Source organism: Schistocerca serialis, chromosome 3, assembly GCF_023864345.2.
Source record: "Schistocerca serialis cubense isolate TAMUIC-IGC-003099 chromosome 3, iqSchSeri2.2, whole genome shotgun sequence".
Taxonomy (NCBI): Eukaryota; Metazoa; Arthropoda; class Insecta; order Orthoptera; family Acrididae; genus Schistocerca; species Schistocerca serialis.
In genome coordinates this window covers 836,338,607-836,355,650 of record NC_064640.1, presented here as the reverse complement: position 1 = coordinate 836,355,650, position 17,044 = coordinate 836,338,607, and the positions used below count along the sequence as shown (strand labels likewise).

At 42.3% G+C, this 17,044-nt stretch overlaps 1 protein-coding gene across 6 annotated transcripts in view; it reads left to right on the top strand.

Annotated features, from left to right (window-relative positions):
• Positions 1-17,044, top strand: part of LOC126470878 (inositol hexakisphosphate and diphosphoinositol-pentakisphosphate kinase) — a 591,274-nt gene that overhangs the window by 81,846 nt on the left and 492,384 nt on the right. The window lies entirely within an intron of this gene.

Here is a 17,044-nt window from a genome sequence, read left to right as displayed (position 1 = left end):
TGTGTCCTTTTTCCTGGTAGGGAGATCCACCGCTCACAACAGAAGCCCCATCATGATCGCAGTTAGCTTACACTGTCTCTGCTCTGAAATCCAACTTTCCCCACTGCCACCACTTGTGAGGGGTCAGTTGAGTGTGCCCCATGGTGTGTACCCCATCATCAGATATGTCTCGGCCTCTCATTTGGATCAAAAGACTGTGTTGACATCATGGTTTTCTCCGTTTTCCTGGCTGTGTTGATGCAGTTCCAGGTTTAGAAGTGGTATACACTGATGGCTGTACACTGGTCATACGAAATGATGTTGCCTACAGACGTGCAAGGTGTAGTGAAATACACTCCTGGCTGAATGGATGCCATGTATTCCTTGCAAATTGGTGGCCATTGATCGAGCATTCAGTCACATTCATTCTTGTGCTGGTGAGACATACTAATCAGTAGTGAATCCCTGAGTGGTCTTCAGGGCATTGACCAATGCTACCCTCTACACTCATAGGTTGTACCTGTCCAGGATCTCCTTTCTGACAATGCTGGAAGGTCAGTTGTCTTTGTCTGGACCCCATGCCACATTGAGATTCCGGGGAGTGAGCAAGCTGATCGATTGGCCAAGTTGTCTAACAGGATGCCGACTTTGGAGGTATGGGGTACCAGAACAGGACCGTCAGTCAACTCGATGCTGTCAGTTTTTGGGGGCCTGGAACTTGTGATAGTGGGCTTTGGCGTCTCAGAATTAACAGTGAACAATAAAGAGGACCACGGCCATGTGGTAATCTTCCTTTCAGGCTTCTGGGGACTCTATCATTCTGTGGATTTATATTGGCCACACTTGGCTGACCATGGTCACATCCTGTAAGGTGAGGATTCACCGCACTGTTGGTGTGGCATCCATCTGATGCTGGCCCATATCATTATCGACTGCCCTAATTTGGCTACCATACGGCAAAATGTTAAACTTGCTGATATGTTCCCTCTGATGCACATGACACCAAAGTGGCTAGTCTGATTTTACTTTTTACCCATGAACCTGGTCTCTACTCCTCTCTGTGAGGTAGGGCACATTAGCCTCATTGGCTGCTGGAGGGATTGGAGCATTGCCTCAGCCTGCCTCCCAGCTGTTCTGACTCAGGGAGGCTGTGGCTATCTTCGGTCAGTGTTCCAGCCTGCCTCCTGGCCTTCCCTTTGTAATTCTTTGTATTCTCTTACCTCTGTCACTGATTTACTGTCCCATCATCATCATTCTCTTTACTGAGATTTTATCAACTTGTCTTCATTGGTAGTTTTCTTGTGGTAATGGAGGGTGAGGAAACATTGGCTGGATGCAGAGGATGAATCTCCCATCAATAACATGTCCTGGGGGCCTCCTACTGCTTTTTGGGTAGAGTGTTTCATCTTACACCTTTTTACCCTTCTCTCACTTATACTTCCTTGTCTCTCTCCATTTTATTGATTCTTAGTTACAATCAGGTTCATCAGGATTTGTGTTCTGTTCCCTTTCTCTCTGAGGACTGTTCTCAACTTGAGACGTATAGCATGGAGGGACTCATAGTTTAGTCCCTTTTACCCCATCAATCCAATCCAATGTAATCCAATCCATAACCCACCTGGCATCATTTTCTGTTAAGCCACTGCCCCCCCCCCCCCTTACTCTCCATCCAATAGTTTCCTCTTCATTTGTCCTATCACGGCCTACCAATTCTCATCTCCATGTCACCTTCATTGTGAGCTATTCCCCACTGGCTCTAGCAGCAGTGCATCACATGCCTAGCCAATACACCTACCATCCATCTATCCCACATTCCTTGCCAGCAAACTGGCTGCCTCCCTCAGTCAATAGCAATCCACTCCAAACCCCTCTTGCTGCCTCCCGTCTCTCCCCCGTCTGTGTGTGTGTGTGTGTGTGTGTGTGTGTGTGTGTGTGTGTGTGTGTGTGTGTGCGTGTGTGTGTTTTCTCTAGCTCGAGAAAATATTGATTCCAAAAGCTCGCAAGTTTTCTTCCTCTTTTGTGTGTGCTTGTCTACTACTCAACACTTCTGCTATTCGGTGAGTGGTCTCCTTTGCTCCTATTATTTTTTTTTAATTTCTATCATTGCTTCTCTATTAGACAGGTTGTACAGTGGAAGGGAGAGACTGTGTCCGTGCCTTAGCCCTTATTAATGATAGCCCTTTTCTTTTGGTCTTCCTTTTTCATTTTGTTTCGGTGTTGTGTGTACGTATTCTGTATTAGCCATCTTCCCCTAGAGTTTATACCTACTTCCTGAGAAGATCAAACAGCTTGCATTATTTTCGTTGTAGGATGCTTGTTATAGAGGGAAATATTCTATGAAAGTGTCATGCTTTTCATTAAGTCTTGCCTCCATTATCAAGAGGTATCTCAATTTTTTTTCTTCATTTTTGTGGATATTGCAGAAGTCAGCTCTATAGCGTCATAGATTCTACTAACTTACTTGAATAATTGTTTGGTCATCACTTCCCACAATTATTTTAGTAAGTCTGCAGGAGTGTTATCTGTCCATTGATAGCAATTCTTTCATAGCTCTATGAAACTCTGACTCCGGTGGTTGATGCCCTATGACATCCTAATTGATGCCCATTTCATGTTCTTTCATAGTAACGAAAGATTCCTACTCCTCATGTACTCTTTCGACCTATCTGCTCTATACTCAGCATTTAACAGTGGAACTCTTTTGCAGGCTTAATGTTTATGCCTTTGTTTCTTTAATTTCACCGAAAGTTACTTTGACTTATCTGTCAACTCTGTCCTGACAGACCTTTCCTTTTCGATTTCTTCACATTTTTGCCAGTGCTATTTCAGTTTAGTTTCCCGGCAGTTGCTATTCCAAACTTGTTAATATTGCCGCCTTGCTTTCCCTGAACGTTATTGTATTTCCTTCTTTCGTCGATCAGGTGGAATATTTGTACTGTTGTCCAAGGTTTCTTTGCAGATATCGTTCTTGTACCTATATTTGTCTGCCCAATTTCTGTGACTGCACATTGTTAGGGATGCCCATTCCTTATCAACTGAACTGCATACTGTGGTGTTAATTATCACAGTATGTACAGCCTCAGAGACTTTCAAATACACATAATCGCTTCTCAGTAATTCAGTATCCCACTTCCTTGTATACTGACTGGTACTAAGTGTTATGTGAAGCTTGAGCCTACTCTTTGTCATTACTTACTTGTGATTTGAGTTCATGTTTGCTCTTTGGCACATCTTATTATCCAATATCTGATTTTGTTCTCTCTCATTTTGATGTAATTCAGTTAGTGTCTTTCCATATTGCCGTCTCCAAGTCTGTTACTCCTATTACTCCTCTAATTTGCTATTACTAACAGAAATTTAATGCAGAACTTAAGGAATCTCCTCCCATATCTCTGTTTTCTAACCCTGCCCCTACTACAGCATTCCATTGATTCCATGACTGAGATTTTAATCTAAATCTACATCTTCATCGATACTCTGCACTCCACCATACAGCGCATGGTGGAGGGCACCCTGTACCACTACTAGTCATACCCTTTTCCTGTTGCACTCTCAAACAGAGTGAGGGAAAAATGATCGTCTGCCTCTTTATGAGACCTAATTTTTCATATCTTCTCTTCATGATCCTTATCCACAATGTGTGTTGGAGGGAACAGAATCGTTCTGCAGTCAGCTTCAAATGCTGGTTCTCTAAATTTTCGTATTAGTGTTTCTCGAAAAGAATGTCACCTTCCCTCCAGGGATTCCCATTTGAGTTCCCAAAGCATCTCTGTAACTCTTAGGTGGTGGTCGAACCTCTCAGTAACAAATCTAGTAGCGCACCACTACATTACTTTGATGCCTTCCTTTAATCAGACCTGGTACGGATCCCAAACACTCGGACAGCACTTAAGAACAGGTCGCACTAGCGTCCTATATGTGCAGATGAACCACACTTTCCCAAAATTCTCCTAATAACCCAACATCGATCATTCATGTTTTCTACTGCAATCCTCATAGGCTCTTTCCATTACACCCATATTTTTAAATGAGGTGTCTGTGTCAAGCAGTACACTGCTAATGCTGTATCTGAGCATTACATATTTGTTCTTCTACTCATCTGCATTAACGTACTTTTTCCATATTTAAGGCTAGTAGCCATTCATCATACCAACTAGAAGCTTTGTCTAAGTCATCTTGTGCCGTCCTACAGTCACTTAACTTTGCCGCACTACCATACACTATGGCATAATCAGCAAAGAACAGCAGACTGCTCCCACCCTGTCCGCCAAATCATTTATGTATATATAGTGGTCCTATCGCATTTCATGGGGCTCTCTTGATGACACCCTTGTCTCTGAAGAACACTTGCTATTGACGACAACATACTGGTTTCTGTAACTTACAACTCTTCAAACCACTCTCATAGATGTGAACCTATTCCATATGCTCGTACCTTCTTTAACAGCATGCAATGGGGCATCATGTCAAATGCTTTCTGGAAAGCCCATTGCACACCAAAACTGGATGTAGTCGATATCATGGCCAGCCTCGGGACTTGGTTGACTGGTCCTGTGTCGGTACAGATGAACACCAAGAAGGAGCAGAAGCACCAGCAAATGTGTTTGAAGAACCGTATCTTGACAGCGATGTAAGCAGCTAAAAGTGCTGTGAAACATAAAGGACCAATTAAGGCACCCAGGGTTCTGTCGATACCAGAGACATCAGGTGGAATTATCCCCTTCCCCATTCCTGCCCTCGCAGGTCTCTCAGCAAAGGGTTCACTGCTGGTGGTGTTGTGGCTATTGCCAGAACAGTGAAGAATGCCCAGTACTCCCAGGAGCAGGAAGAGGAAGCAAGAAGACAAAACCGCATGATGGAAGTAGCAGCAATTGGGAAGGACTGTACCTGAAGCCATGCAATAAAGCCATACAAAAAAGCTCATTAGCTATTCTACTGGACATATTGCTTACAAACACAGATCTGCTCAACTTTGCCAGGAAAAAATTCAGCACTCCAAGATTCCATGGTGTGTTTATGCGGGATACATTACCGAAGACTATGTGGAAATTGGGAGAATGTGGAATTGTGAATTTAGATGTAGCTGGGGGACCAGGAACCCACTGGATAGCGTATGTTAAGAAAAATACAAATGACTTCTACTGTTTCGTCTCATTTGGAGACTTGCAGCCGCCAGAAGAGTTAAAACGATACTTTACAGACAGAAAACGTGTGTTCTACAATTTTCATTGCTGCAAAGACTTCAATACTGGGCATATGTGCATCATGTATCTAGTAATGTTTATGAAGAAGCATGTATATAAGGAGATGCATTAAACATTCATCCATGAGTCAAGGTTCAGGTTACAATGTCGTGTATTATGACTTTAAAACACTGATTGTCAGTATTACGCGCGAATTACTTCCCACAGATTGATTTCAGCAATGGTGTGTGGAGTATTGCGCTGTTTTTTGAACTGGAGACAAACAACAGCATTCAGAATATCACAGAGGCTAACAATAAACATCGTCTGGAAACTTATGTTGGAAAAGAAATTTTGGAAATAGAACCTGGTGCGTACAATATTGACATTTAAACGAAATTTTAAAATGGTCCGGAAAATGGATTGTGCTATGTGGAGACATCAATACACTTAAATTGGAAATAAAGACTAATGCAGCAGTTGACTTCAATCAGAAAGGATCAATATGATGGCTACTAGGTTTCAGAAAAAGATAGATTTTGAAGAAGGAGCCTACTAAATTCTACAGATCTGACCACTCAGTGGATATACTCCCTATCAGTGCAATCCACCTCGAGTGTAACATTGCAACAAACTCATATCTCAACAACAGATTGATTCATACAATATACAGATTCGTCCCATCAGTGGGAACAGGGTATTAGATCGTTGAGACGCTATTTACTTCCCAGTAACAGTTCATGCGTTGGACTGTCTGGTGCTGGGTATTGTGTGGCAGGGTAAGAAACTTGCTGATGTTTGCGGTGAGTAAAGCATTGTACAGCTACATCTAATGCAGAACCCACAGTGATTTTGAACGTGCAGAGACCTAGAAACATTGGCAGCCTTAAATTGGCAGGGACTTGTTGGAGGCAGAATCAGTGACCTTCAACTTTTCAGACGGGAAGCATAGGCAGCGAGCTTCAACTAGTCAGGGATCAGAGCAGCCCCGTATTGTCAGCGAAGACAGGATGGACGTAAGGTATAAAACCAACATGCACAGCGCACAGTGTGGCACTTCACAGCCGTACAGCAAGGTGATAACAAAGACAAACTCAAGAGTTCTTAAATCTGTAGATCTGAAACCGCGCAATGACGTTGTTTGATATAACTATCCCAGTGTGATATGAAGAGAGTATTATATGCCAGCAATACTCGCATAAACCTTATGCATCAACCTTATTTAAAGAGAGCAATGAAATTCGGATTGTCAACCGACACCAGGATGCTTTAACCCTCCCATGCAAGAGTTTCATATATCTTGATGGAGGGGTGGTACTGCTACAGTGGCATCAAACCTTACGCATAATGCTTTAGCATTCCTGTTTGATGAGATACGGTATGAACTTAATGGGATCGAGATTGACTGTACACGCTATGTTGCTGTAATGCAGTTCTTAAAACATATGTATCTGCTTCTCCCTCAGATTTGAAGGATTTAGAAACTGCTGGATGGTCCAGTGACAAGCAAGTGGATAGAACAGTGGAAGAGTACAAGAAATTTACTGCGTGTATACCTTTCAAACTGCTTATGGGATACTTAGAGGACGTGTGGCGAATTGTTCTCGATGCTAAACAGGAACTTACTCTTGTACAGGGTGTAACAGATGGTGACTCATATATTGAAGAAGCTCGAGAGGAGAATGAGAGCACCATCAATAAAATAATGTCAAAAATGCCACATCACTGTATTGGACAAGCAGTGTTGGAAGCTCTTAGAAGCTCAGAATGCTGGTGTACTTGTACCGTTACCTTTCCGTTCATGGAAGGTTTTCGAGTACTCAGTGCTGCTGACTGCTAGCAGATAAACATCTATTAAAACCTCTGCTCAGCTGGAGATGCCTGGGTTCATCATTGATGTGTTTCACACCAATAGAACAGGGAATACAGCAAATGATCCCACTGTATTCGAAAACAGCAAGTCAACTGATGCCAGAGTCTACCTGAACCCCGAACTCTAACCATATGATAATTTACACTTGCATTGGGATCAAAATTTATGCAGTCTAGCATATGACATGTATTATGTGAGGTTCTGTGCTTCTACTATGAAGAGAATCGCTGTCTACTCCATCCACGGAAATTCAAGGAGGTGGTGCCAATTATTCTAATAGACTGGTCAAAACAGACAAGACAATTAAATCTGGACCTATAGACGTCCGAATTGAATTTAAATCTTCAGTAAATTTCCCAGGACACACTGTAGCATGTACTCCAGTTTTACAGTTCCATATGATTAACTACTGCCTGCTCACTGATGTTATGCAACAAGCTGTGTAAATGAACAGGTTCTGCATCATACCAAGAGCATTCTACAATGGTATCTCAAAATGTGAACATCATTGCAGATGCCCAGGGTTTCTATGATGATGACTGTAGACAGTTCATATTTAAAAATGTCGCACTCATAGTGTACACATGTGGTGCCGGAATAATACACACATTCTCAGGAAACATTACATCGCTGAGGTCTTTTTAGGATGTGAAGTGTGCTAAAACATGGAAGAGTGCAAAGTGGCTAATACATTTCTACCATGGTCAGTGGGATGATCCTGACATACCCTGTAAAGATATGGTGACCATGCTTTGATTATTCGACCATATGTGTACCATCATCTATGTGAAGGGAAGGAGAAGATCTCATGGATGCATCGAATCTTCAAGTTTTCTGCTATTAAAGACCTGGAATTCTACGTGTGCCCTGCTTCCATCGACTCGAGAAGAAGATGGGTGAAAATAGTGTTGCAGTGTCTGCTTGTGAAAATTTAAAATTACTTTCAAGTTGTATGAGAAATAAATGAATTTTTATCTGTGTATACTTGTGTACTGATTTCGCCCTGTCACCATGTGATAGTATACAGTGTTGGCGACTGATGACCTCGAAGTTTGGTCCCTTCACCACCTGTTTTTTTAAAGTGTTGGCCAGATACTATGTCTCTGGTTTTCTTCAAGCATAGGAGAAATAATTTTAGACATGTTTGCTATATGTCTTTGGGAGCGGACACAGTCATGTGCCTCCTGCTCACATAAGCCAATTCGTGCTGCATGATGGGCATAATCCCATGAAACTGTTCTATGTATGTAGTTATTATCCATCTTAAACTTCACTTCCTTAATAGCACTCATCTTCAGAAAAACTCATTTATGTCATGCACAACCTTTATATACACACAGAAGTAGGGGGTATTTTTTATTAAATAGCAACAACAAAGACGTATATTAACGAATTTTTACATTTATTGAATTCACACAGATACAGTTTAATTTTTGAGATAGAATTCAGATCTTGAGATACAATTTGATATTTTGATGCAGAGATATGTTTAACTTACACGCTAGAAACAGTGACACTGGTTGAGAATATTTTTTATAATTTTTCTCGGTAGCACTGGATGAGAATGTTTACATTCTTTTATAAATCTATGCTGCAAATTAATGAGGCAATTTTTTTTCCACTGCTACAACTAAGTTCTACAGTTCCAATAGCATGGGCTGAACAGTAGTTTGGATGGACTCTGTACACTTAGAAACTAATCAGTCTTGGATAGCTAGTGGCAGGTGACACACACACACACACACACACACACACACACACACACACACACACACACACACACACACACACACACACTTTTTTACGCATTTTCTCCTCATAACCCCTTCTCTCGCTACAAGGGCATAGTGTGAGTAGGGGAGAGTTCGTCCTATCATCACAAATGACCCTTTTATTGTCATGAGGCAACAGGCCAATTTTTGACTGCAGCAGAGAGTATACCTCATGTCTCTCGGTTGAATACTAGTTTCCTGTACCATACGCAGCAGGTGCGGTGCAGCACTGTGAACAGTCTTTGATGTAGAGGACTCTCAATGCCATATGACACACACTCTTACATTGCCTCTGGGTGGTACCTTCCAATGTGTGATAAGCTACATTTTTGATCACAGGTCTACAAACTGTATTCGGCAATCCATCTTTCATAAGGCCGATAACCTTCGATTGCAGTTCTTTACCCAGTTGATGACACTATCTGTATCCTTATCAAGTAATTTAAGCTCTGTGAAATGAGTTTTCACAAACTCGTGATGAAAGTGGTACGTGTGGAGTTTGGGTAGGTCTAGTATGCACATCCCCACACAAATGCATTTCATAAACTCTACAGCAGTCTTCGCCATCTCCACAGCAACGAAGTTCTTATGGAATACTGTGACCCACTTAAAATTTGGGCTGTTGATGCATTTCCTTGGGCCCCAACGCCTATCCTATTTGGTTCTAATAAAAATTTCATGCTATTCCTCAAATTCTTAATTTTTTTGTCGAAAATTGAATTATTCATAAATTTATAAAAATCTTTCTCAGTCGCACATCATGGAAGCTCTCTGTCTCGTATTTAAATCAATATACTCCTATAACTAAAAGAACTGCTTGAAGGAAAAGCACGGATGATTCTAACCAACTTTATCTACAAGCTGAGACACTGCTGGAGATAACGATAATGAATAATGTCTCTGCTTATTCCCCAGCGTTGTCATCAGTTTTGGCATGGAATCTCCTTGTGCAACTAGTTGCTCTGGACACAGTGGCAAATCGGCATGTGTAGTATGCCTACTAATACAGTGTATGAGTTGTGCCTCCAGCACATACCCCGCATCAGAATCAGCCACCATATCCCCTTGATTTTTTTTAACCTAATTCATCGTTGGACACCCATCAAAACTCGCCAGTCGGCAGTGATTGTTGCATGACATGCCTGTATACGTTATTTACAGCCAAGTACATGATGTAATCAAAGGATGTGTTGAACATGTCACCCAGCCATTTGTTATTTTCCTTGGCATGCCTATGGACTCACGGGGTCCCGGGTTCAATTCCTGGCCGGATTGGGCATTTTCTCTACCTGGGGACTGGGTGTTTGCATTGTCCTCATCATCTCTTCATCCTCGTCATTCGTGACTGTGGCTAAATGAATTGTGAAAAAAAATTGGATTGTGAAAAAATTGGGACTTCGTACGGGCGCTGATGACTGCATAGTTGAGTGCCCCACAAACCAATCATACTACCACCGCCACCACCATGCCTATGGGGACAATGGCAGAGACCACCCACCTCCCCTTCCCCACACTGGATCCGTCGCTCAAAGAAAAGAAGCATGTCAGCATCAGTCAGTAATTCAATGATGAACATAGGTTGTCTTTGGCTGTTGAAGGAAACACAGTGCAATGTAATGGAAAGGTCAGATCCAGAGAATATATGGTCATGCATAGACTCAGGAATTTCTCAAGAACATCCACAAGCAAGTGCATGTGTATGTCCATGTTAAGCTGTGTGTACCCTCCCAAAGTGGAGATGTTGAATTCCCACCAGACAGTAATAGCATGCTCGTACTCTGCATCTATTATGGCATCGTCTGTAAGGTTGCTGGAGAATGCAGTAATGTCAGGTGGCCTGGTTTATACTCATATGGGAAAACCTCCTTCCTAGTCATAAGTTGAAACTTTTCCTCGCTGGGAAATGCGGCACGAGTAATAAGCATATCCTCCTTGAGGTAAGTGTTTTAACGCGTGTCTGGAGTGGTGTCTGCATAAAACATAACGTGTCAAGGAAGCAGAACGTAATTTTTGGGGTCTTTCGTTTGGAGAAAAATGTATTTCTTGATGCTCTCAGGCAGAGCACTGACCTGATTTCTCTCCCAGCTGAAATCAGCCAAGTGCTGAGCAAGAAAGTGAGCATTATACCCACTTAAATTATGTAAGAAAACCGGTATATGCCATTGTAACTGGTACTTCAAATGGCACATATTGTGAGCTGTGCCACTGGACATCCCTGTGGTGTGACAATGGACCCTACAAGGAGTTTCTGCTTTTCTGTCTAACGGCAGCACACAAATACGACAGTCAACCATGTTAGTGTACAAATCTGTATTCTCCTTAGATTTGGTCATGGGAATGTTGTTGCTGTGTAGCTGATCAGTCTCCCAAGGATGTTTTTCAAGCTCGGTGAGCAGCCAAACTGCAGAATTATCCCTCATGTAAGATTTATAGCGGTGGAGACTTGACTCATTGGATGAAACAGTTTGGTATAGTGCATTATATGGAACATGTTTTTCTGTAAATGTAATGTGTCAGGCCGTAGGCTCACTTTTACAGTGGATCACAGAAGCGAGGAGGCATTCGAAGTCGGCATATGGTACAAACAGGTGTCGCTCCTGTTTGTGAGCATTTTTAATTGAATTTGTTTTCCTCAGTAGGCATAACAACATGTACCAGGCCTTTGGAAGCACAAACTACTACGTGCTTTGCTAATAACATGTCTGAGGACAACACATTGAGACATCTTAAACAAACATGCCATTTACCGTCATGCTTACTCAGTTGAGCAGAAAGGAGTTGGGGCATGTATTTGATCCTAAAATAATGATAATTATCACCTTCAGAGAATGTTTGCATGCATCTTTCACTCACCGGCAAATTTTGAAAAATGTTGGGGGCTGACAACTGAATGCTCGTTCTGCTCGACTGACTTGCTTTTATTCCTCAGGCCATAAGCACGAACCGGGATACTGATTGAATACCATGAGCATCTCTGTTTCCATGACAGGAAAGCACGCTCTTAGAAACCCAACAGGGTCGAAGTACCCTCCTACCGGATTCTCAACTGTTGCAAACGACATTCGCTCTTCAAATGCATCTGCAGTGACTGAGTATTCTAACTGCAGTAAGGTTTCACTGAGCTAATGCCCCTCACTAAAAGGACGGGAGAGGGAACTGCCACTAGCAACAGGATTGTTGCTATTACTAATACTGTAATTACAAGCAGATAATGCCTGCCAGAGGGAGATCTGCCCCTAGCCATCAGAGTGGGGCTGGTATGGGGGCAGCGGCAGTTGCTTCTCATATGGTGACTAGCAGTGCCTTTGGTTGCAAGGCAAGCCTCACCAGGTGCCACTTCAGCAAAGTAGGCTTCACCATCCCCCGTACCCGAGCCACAGCATATTGCATGAATAGTGACACAGTAGAAAAAGAATAATGAACGCACGTACAATCTTCCAGACATCGCCAGCTGCTGCAAAGAAAGAAAGAAAGAACACAGATGATGATTATTATTATTATTATTTGTAAGCAGAGTGAATATGTATTACCTATGTTGCTCTACCGAAAATCGAATAGACCACATAGTCATAAGCCACAAGTTCCGACACTCTCTGTTAGATGTCAGAAATAGAAGAGGAGGAGGAGGAGATTAGTGTTTAACGTCCCGTCGACAACGAGGTCATTAGAGACGGAGCGCAAGCTCGGGTGAGGGAAGGATGGGGAAGGAAATCGGCCGTGCCCTTTCAAAGGAACCATCCCGGCATTTGCCTGAAGCGATTTAGGGAAATCACGGAAAACCTAAATCAGGATGGCCGGAGACGGGATTGAACCGTCGTCCTCCCGAATGCGAGTCCAGTTTGCTAACCACTGCGCCACGTCGCTCGGTGAGAAATAGGGGCAGACGTGGAAGTAACCACCACCTAGTTTTGGCGGAATTCAGATTGAAGATAGTGGCAAATAGAACCAAGCTCAATCACAGGTGCAAGAAAATAGATGTGGCAAGATTAAAAGACCAACAGATCAAAGAAACATTTGCCCTTGAACTACAAAACAGATTCCAGGTCCTCTCTGAAGAAAACTTTATGGAAGAGGGAATTCAAACATGCTGGCAAAAAATCAAAGACAGTTATTTAGATGTGGGAGAAAAAATCTTAGGATTTAAGGCACATCAAAGGAAGGAATGGATCTCCGATGCTACATCGAATGAAATCAGCCACAGGAAAGAACTAAAACTGAAGTTAAATTTTTGTAAGACAAGAACGCAGAAGAGCGAAGCGCATAAAGAATACATGGAGGCGAACAAAAAAGTGAAAACATTGCTACGACGAGATAAAAGGAAATGGATAGGTGAGCAAGCAAAATTAGCAGAAGAGGCAGCAAGACAAGGAAATATGAAAGAGCTCTACAATATTACCAAACGGTTGTCAATGAAGAACTTCAGACATGAAGGACCAGTTAAGAACAAGGATGGGGTGATGCTTACAACTCAACAGGCACAGCTACAGAGATGGGAGGAGCACTTCAAGGAACTGTTAAATTGTGAAAACCAAGAGGAACAAGTAAGAGATGTCCAGGGAGAAGATATAAATTTGCAGTGCCCCGCAATGGACGAAATTCGGATTGCCTTGAAAACACTAAGAAATACAAAGGCTCCAACGCAGTTGTGTTGATCTTATTAACACTCTAAGGATCATTTTAGAGCAAAGCAAAGAATTCCAAGCAACCATGTACCTGGCATTCATTGATTTTCAAAAGGCCTTCGATTCCGTGAAACAAAGTGCTCTGGCAGGTATTGCGGAAGTATGGCATACCACAGAAGATCTTAAACATCATAAAAGATCTATAAGACGGCTACAAATGCTGTGTACTGCACAAGGGAAATATAACAGAGCCCATAAAAGTAACAACTGGAGTCCGTCAGGGTTGCATTTTGTCACCAACACTTTTTCTACTCGTTCTAGACTCTGTTATGAGAAGAGTCACAGCAGGCAGGAGACGAGGAATCCAGTGGGGGATCCACGAACGTCTGGAGGATTTGGATTTTGCAGACGACATAGTTTTACTAGCTCCAAGGATGACTGATATGCAAGCTAAATTAAACTTGCTGAAAGAAGAAGCAGAGACTGCTGGCCTCAAGATAAATATAGGCAAAACAAAGGAAATGAGAGTAAATTCAGGGAACATGGAGGTGCCATTGTTAATAGGTGAGCAGCGGGTGGAGACTGTCAACTCATTCCTGTATCTGGGTAGTGTAGTGGCGGAAGATGGTGGAGCTGGAGATGACGTGAAAAACCGCATTAAAAAGGCAAATGCTGCCTTCATACAATTCTATCCAATATGGAAAAATAGAAATATCACGTACAAAACAAAAATCCGTATTTTTAATACAAATGTGAAGGCTGTCCTTCTGTACGCCAGTGAAAGCTGGAAAATGGATAAAAAGATAACATCCCAGTTACAAAGCTTCATAAATAGATGTCTTCGACGCATCATGAATATCTGGTGGCCAGAAAAAATATGTAATGAGGTGCTCTGGCAGAGGAAGACCAAGGGGCACATGGAAGAGGACAGTGGAAGGGGAAGCAAAAAGAGTTGGCAAGACCTGGGCATAATTGAGGCAAATGGCCAAAGACAGAGACGGATGGCGAGTTCTCCTGGATGCCCTATGCCCCCATAGGGGCCAAAGGAATTAAGTAAGTCAAGTATGTTGCTCTGGCCCCTTGGCATCTCCCTGGAGTCATCTGGGATCTCTTGACATTGACGGAGGTCTCTCTCCATCTCCTCCACCCATGGTGGTATTTTGTCCTCGGCTGTATTGGGAAAGAGCCATGTCTCCATCTCACTGATTTCACGTATAACCACATACTTACTTTTTTAAATATGAAAGCTTAGACACACACGAAGATTTTTTATAATACTCAGTTGCAGGAGATTTGTGATAGCTCCTGCTTATCTCTGACACACACCCCATCCCTGTTTCTCTTCTGCTTCTACCAGGAAATCGTTTACAACAACAATAACAAAAAGGAATATCACCATATTACATACAGAACAAAAGTTTGTCAGAAAGCAACTTATTACATATACATAGTATTACAAAGAGTAAAAATATTTGTACTACTTGCAATGCTGATGCCACTGGCGATGTTACTGGCTTTCAGCAGCTAGCTCACCAATTGTGTGTTGGCCACTTCTGAAACAATAGGGTGACATGTATTCATGAACCATGGACCTTGCCGTTGGTGGGGAGGCTTGCGTGCCTCAGCGATACAGATGGCCGTACCGTAGGTGCAACCACAACGGAGGGGTATCTGTTGAGAGGCCAGACAAACGTGTGGTTCCTGAAGAGGGGCAGAAGCCTTTTCAGTAGTTGCAGGGGCAACAGTATGGATGATTGACTGATCTGGCCTTGTAACACTAACCAAAACGGCCTTGCTGTGCTGGTACTGCGAACGGCCGTAATTTTTGCCGAGGGCATACAGCTTTACTGTATGGTTAAATGATGATGGCGTCCTCTTGGGTAAAATATTCTGGAGGTAAAATAGTCCCCCATTCGGATCTCCGGGCGGGGACTACTCAGGAGGACGTTGTTATCAGGAGAAAGAAAACTGGCGTTCTACGGGTTGGAGCGTGGAATGTCAGATTCCTTAATCGGGCAGGTAGGTTAGAAAATTTAGAAAGGGAGATGGGTAGGTTAAAGTTAGAGATAGTGGTAATTAGTCGAGTTCAGTGGCAGGAGGAACAAGACTTCTGGTCAGGTGAATACAAAGTTATAAATACAAAATCAAATAGGGGTAATGCAGGAGTAGGTTTAATAATGAATAAAAAAATAGGAATGTGGGTAAACTACTACAAACAGCATAGTGTCCAAGATAGATACGAAGCCCACACCTACCATAGTAGTACAAGTTTATATGCCAACTAGCTCTGCAGATGACGAAGAGATTGATGAAATGTATGATGAGATAAAAGAAGTTATTCAGATTGTAAAAGGAGACGAAAATTTAATAGTGATGGGTGACTGGATTCGATAGTAGGAAAAGGAAGCGAAGGGAACATAGTAGGTGAATATGGAATGGGGGTAAGGAATGTACGAAGAAGCCGCCTGGTAGAATTTTGCAAAGAGCATAACTTAAAACATAGCTAACACTTGGTTCAAGATTCATGAAAGATGGTTGCACATGGAAGAAGCCTGGAGATACTAGAAGGTATCAGATTGATTATATAATGGTAAGACAGAGATTTAGGAACCAGGTTTTAAATTGTAAGACATTTCTAGGAGCAGATGTGGACTCTGACCACAATCTATTGGTTATGAACTGTAGATTACAACTGAAGAAACTGCAAAAAGGCGGGAATTTAAGGAGATGGGACCTGGATAAACTGACAGAACCAGAGGTTGTACAGAGTTTCAGGGAGAGCATTAGTGAACGATTGGCAAGAATGGGGTAAAGAAATACAGTAGGAGAAGAACAGGTAGCCTTGAGAGATGAAATAGTCAAGGCAGCAGAGGATCTAGTAGGTAGAAAGCTGAAGGCTAATAGAAATCCTTGGGTAACAGAAGAGATACTGAATTTAATTGATGAAAGGAGAAAATACAATAATTCAGTAAATGAAACAGGCAAAAAGGAATATAAACAGCTCAAAAATGAGATCGACAGGAAGTGCAAAATGGCTAAGCAGGGATGGCTAGATGTAAGGCTGTAGAGGTGTATATCACTGGGGGTACGATAGATACTGCCTACAGGAAAATTAAAGAGACATTTGGAGAAAAGATAACGACTTGTATGTACATCAAGAGCTCAGATGGAAACACAGTTCTAAGCAAAGAACGGAAAGCAGAAAGGTGGAAGGAGTATATAGAGTGTCTATACAAGGATGATGTTCTTGAGGACAATATTATGGAAATGGAAGAGGATGTAGATGAAAATGAAATGAGAGATATGATACTGCGTGAAGAGTTTGACAGAGCACTGAAAGACCTGAGTCCAAACAAGGCCCCGGGAGTAGACAACATTCCATTAGAACTACCGATACCCTTGGGAGAGCGAGCCCTGACAAAAATCTACCATCTGGTGAGCAAGATGTATGAGACAGGCGAAATACCCTCGGACTTCAAGAAGTATATAATAATTCCAATACCAAAGTTGCAGGGGTTGACAGATGCGAAAGTTACCGAACTATCATTTTAATAAGTCACGGCTGCAAAATACTAATGCGAATACTTTACAGATGCATGGAAAAACTGGTAGAAG